Raw genomic sequence first — 5,124 nt, forward strand, 5'->3', positions numbered from 1 at the left:
TCAACCATTCTAGAACCCCCTCTATTGATAGATATTTTAATTAATGATAATTGAATTCCTAAAGTTTCTTGCAATTAATTAATGATAATTTCGTAGCTAATGCCTTGTTGTTACTTTTTATCTTTTAAGATTAAAAAACAACTTAGCGGAATATAAGAGTGGAGAGCGGCTGTCGAGTTGGACAACTGCATTCTAGGTTAATGGTTGTGGGATCATCATTTTCTATTTAAAAATGCCATGTCCACATAAGATTTATATTATGTCTAGTAGTAAAGTTAGTTTCAATGTTTTCATATTTAATAAAGAGCAGCAGGTTCAAGTCTCAAGGAAGTTATTTACAACTCATTTAATTTATGATATAAAATATTAGTTATTTATAATTCATTATATTTATAATACGTAATATTTTCATTATTTTAACTTTATTTAATATCCAAATTCAATTTGAAATCATCTTATTTAAATTAGACAAAATTTAGGATTGCAACTTAGTTGGGTTGGGTCGGGTTGAGGGTCAGCCCATACCCTAAGGTTCAAACCTTGGATTTGGGCACAATCCAACTTAGGCCCAACCTAAGCTTAACCCAACCCAACTTGGGCTGGGCTGGGCTCAGGCTTGAGTCAGTCTCGAATGGGCTGGCCAGTTTATTAATTTCTTTTGCACATCTGTTTTTAATTATTATTGGGACTTATAGTCCAATTTATGAGTTAAGAATGCATTAAAAATATGTACAAGTGATAGTAATAAATGCAAAACAAGGCTAAATCAACCGTAGAGAAAGAGACAAGACCTATGTGGGTTAATTTTGGTCTTAATGGTTCCCAACCAATCAGATAAATTAGCCACGGAGATTTCTCCACCTGGAGTAGCGTAGGTTTTGCGAGGAAGCTCCCTTCTTGTGAAGGTGCCAGCTGACCCAGTTCTACTTCTACAGTTCTACCAGCTTATCTTTCAAAAAATCTCTTCTACTTTGTTTTGATTTTAATTGACAATGGATATAATTAACATTTAACAGGAATAAGGGGCCTGCTTTCACTTAACATACAACCACATGTGATGGGCCCAATATATTAACACAGAAGTTATTTAATTTCCATATGGGCCCCCAAAAGATATGGTCTACTCTATTTGATCCTTGGAGATATATGAGCCCTCAGAGGATTTTTCATAACCACGGTGAACTCCATTTTCTCAGACAAATCGATTTCTTCTCCATCGCCAGCCGTCCACTCAAAATCCCTGATCAAATTGGCTACAAAATACTCGAGATGAAGCAAGGCCAATCCAAGAGCAGGGCAGATCCTCCTTCCAGCACCAAACGGCATCATCTTAATCTCCCTGGTCCCCGTTATATCAAACACTTCCCCTCCATCAACGTCACCGGTCAAGAACCTCTCCGGCTTGAACTCCATCGGGTCCTTCCACACTTTTGGGTCCCATCCCAGGTCTGCTACCGTGAAATTCACCGTGGCGTTCTTCGGTATGACATACCCATCTATGGTGATGTTCTCTGTGACGGCGTGTGGTAGCACGAAGTGTCCAGGTGGGTGCCTTCTCAGACCCTCTAATACTACCGCCTTCAGATATGGCATCTTCTGCAGATCTTCCTCTTTGATCTCTTCGCCGGATTTTACCACTCCTTCGATCTCTGAGACCAGCTTTGCTTGGATGTGTGGATGCTTCACCAGATTCGCCATGATCCACTGCAACGCGGTGGATGTTGTATCAGTGCCCGCGTTTAGAAACTCCGAGCACAAGGTCACCATCTCGTCCTCCGTCAGCTTTCTTCCTCCATCTGGGAGTTGAAGGCTGAGCAGCGTATCGACGTAGCAGAGGATGGATTCGCCCTTCTGGTTTTTCTTCTGTTGCTCTTGCCGGGCTCTGATTAGAGGAATGAGAACGCTTTCTTGGTTGTGCCTGAGCTGATAGAGCTCCTCCCACTTCTTTCGGAACACAATCTTTCCCAATCTTGGCATGAAACCTAGCACGTTGAATCGACCGAAACTGGTTATAAGCTTCCTATGAACGGATTCGACTTCCTTGATTACCTTCTCGTCGAGCTTTTCTCCGAAGCACATGAGCACCAACAAGCAGCACATGGCATACTGGAAGTGATCCATGACGCGAACGGGTTGTCCGGAATTGGCTTGTTCTCTGAGCTTGTTGGTCAGTATCTCCAAAACCCAGATGCGGGCGTTGCCGTAAGACTTAATCCGTGAAGGGTGGAGAATCTCGTGGGTAAGATTACGTCGGAAGAGGCGCCAGAGGGGGCCATAGGCGCCTGCACCGATGTGGTGTTGGTTGCTGGTAATGATGCTTCTGGGTGCGAGAGCTGGAGGTCGATCAGCGAAGGTGGAGCCGTGCTGGATGAGGGCTTTGTGAGCGAGGTCGTGGTTGGCGATGAAGATAACTGGGCGGAAGCCAATTTGAAGCTTGATGATGGGGCCGTACTTGGTGCATAGATTGCGAACACTGGTTTCAATATCATAGAGGGATTTGCGAATCCATAAGAAGTCGCCTATGATGGGGACAGTAAAGGGACCTGGTGGGAGCTTATTGTGGTTGTGGTTGAGGGAGAGTAGATCCAGGAGGGATTTCAGGGCTGCAGAGATGCAGAGAGAGGCGAGGATGATGAACCAAATCTCCATCGGAGGCTGACAACACAATTTCTGATTAACTTTCCGTTGAAATGAATTGGAGATGGACAATTAATTTATACCCCAAAATTCCCATTTGCAAGTGTTTTGATAAGTAAAGTTTAACAAGTGTTTGAGAATTGAGAGAGAGACTGAGAGAGATATTTACGTGTTCATCACGTCACATGTGGGGTTTCTGGATAGGTGTCTTGGTTCAACGGTCGGAGAAGGTAGGATAAGCCATTTGATCCGTCCAGAATTATGGGCCCTCGTTTTGTAATAATTTAAAAATCAAAACAAATAAACAGTAGTAAACTATTGGAAGAAGGGAATTTGCAAGGAAACTGGTACGATAGGAATGAAGAAAAGAACTGGATTGGGGTTTGACTCTCTAGGCTCTGACAAGCAAGGAAGAGACTTCGAGGCGTCTCCATCTCCAATCTTACAGAGGTGGCCCAAGACTTACCCCTCAAGTATTCTTCTCAGGAGTCACAGGAAGACGAAGCAATTAATGCTTCCACTATTACACCTCTTTTGCATCATACATTTTCTCTTAGGTCCCGTTTGTTTTCAGGTATCACAATTCCTACGATCTTTCTCTTACTTACGGGTGCAGGAAATAAAATCGAAATATGCGGTTAATCGAATCGATTTATTCGGTTTTGGTTCCTCATTTTTGAAAACGGAGGAACAAGTTCGGTTTTTGGTTAAGCTTAAAAAATCGTCGATTTACTGAATCGATCGATATATGTATTTATATATAAAATTTATATATATTTTTAATATATCATATATGTATTATATATATAAATATATATTTTTAAAAATTATATTTATACTTATTTATTTATATGCATATCTATTTAAAATATATTACATATATTATATATAGTATTTATAATATAATATTTTATATACATTTATTTATAATATATGTTATAAAAATAAAAAAAAAAACTAAAACTAAAAATCTGAAACCAGTGGTATCGGTTTGGGAAGATAGAAAAATTGTTAGGACCAATTCGTTTTCAAAAAAAACCCTACTCCTACTATATTGAATCCTATAGTAAATCAAGATAGTATATCAATTATTCAAGTATTTGATACCCTCCTCAAAAGGGGTTAAGTAACTTACTTAGCATACCAATAACGTTAATTTATTTTATTGACTTCTATATTGTCTCTTTTCAAAAATTTTATTATTACTATTATTATAAAATACTTAAGCTACCTCCAACTTTTTTTTAAAAAATGAGTAATTCTATCCTAGCATGCCATGGCATTCCACTCTCGCATGTGATAATACATGATTGTTGTTAATGAGGGGTAATTTGGTCCTCCGAATTACATTATGACACGTGGCCTTCAAGCAACACTTTGGTGCTGAGCAAGTAAATCAACTTGGCAAGTCAGCCTGAAATACCTCACCCGGGCCGACCTTAATTGCCTTGGTCGGGTCGGGTTAATAGGTCTCCCAACATATTGCGACCTACTTTAGAGACCGGCCGAGTTGTAAGGACCTATGGCGACCTACAAGGCGAGTTAGATGACTTGTCTCATAGATACATTATCAATCCGAGGTCTCCGGAGTGCTAATGAATCGACCATTAGGCTGACCTACTGCATCGCACGCATCAAAGTTAATCGTACGAACCATAACCCTCGTGTAGATTATGTAATTGACGTAATTACTCCCCTGATTAAGCGAAAACGGCTCCGTGAGAACATGAGACCCGTTGTGATGAGAAGACCAAGGCTGCTCATATCTATATAAAGCCATCATTCTTACCAATGAAGGTACATGCGATTAAGCTCTCAGACTCTCTTATCTCCTAAAGAACTATCAAACAATTCTCTGACTTAAACATTGAAGTGCCCACCTCGGGTAAAAACAACCCAGGCACTCTAATTTTGTCTCTCTTGCAGAACCAAAGAGCTCGACCATCTATAGCTCGGCCTAACACATCTCGGCCCCTGACATGGCAAGCATCTGAATCAGCATCCGAGTCACCAAACACGTGAGAGTAGCCAGATCATGCTACATCAGTTATTATATTTTGACCAAAATGTTTATTTTCCAAATTTTCACTTCATATTAATTGTTATGCCAAATCCTTTCAATCTCTCTTTTTTCTTAAAAATGATTTATTTTCCAAATTTTTCATTCACAGTTCACATCAATCGCTTAATGGTAAATCTGCAATCATTTTTTTTTTTTTTTGTAAAAACCAACCTTGCATGTGTATTTTGGACATTTTCATGTTTGCAAATATCTGAAAAAGTTCAGTGGCAGTAATTGCACTGAACTTCAGTGGAAGTTTCAGCAATTTACCCTATGTTTAAAAACTCAATTTTATGGTTTTTACCCTTTTCAAAATTTCACATCAAATTGGATAAAAAGACTCTTTCACCTTTAGGCTATGTTTAGTTTGAAGGAAAAGGCAGGGAAAGAAAAGGAAAGACAGAAAAGCCAATACAAGATTTGTA

The 5,124-nt window shown here is 39.5% G+C and overlaps 1 pseudogene across 1 annotated transcript; it reads right to left on the reverse strand.

Moving 5' to 3' along the window:
* Nucleotides 1–950: 950 nt before the first annotated feature.
* On the reverse strand, nucleotides 951–2,740 carry LOC148802562 (cytochrome P450 89A2 pseudogene; annotated as a pseudogene). Its single transcript, XR_016082905.1, has one exon. The product of XR_016082905.1 is annotated as a cytochrome P450 89A2 pseudogene (transcript).
* Between the last annotated feature and the right edge of the window lie 2,384 nt (nucleotides 2,741–5,124).

The sequence above is a fragment of the Nelumbo nucifera genome, chromosome 2, assembly GCF_055504915.1.
Source record: "Nelumbo nucifera cultivar China Antique chromosome 2, China Antique-T2T, whole genome shotgun sequence".
NCBI classification, from domain to species: domain Eukaryota; kingdom Viridiplantae; phylum Streptophyta; class Magnoliopsida; order Proteales; family Nelumbonaceae; genus Nelumbo; species Nelumbo nucifera.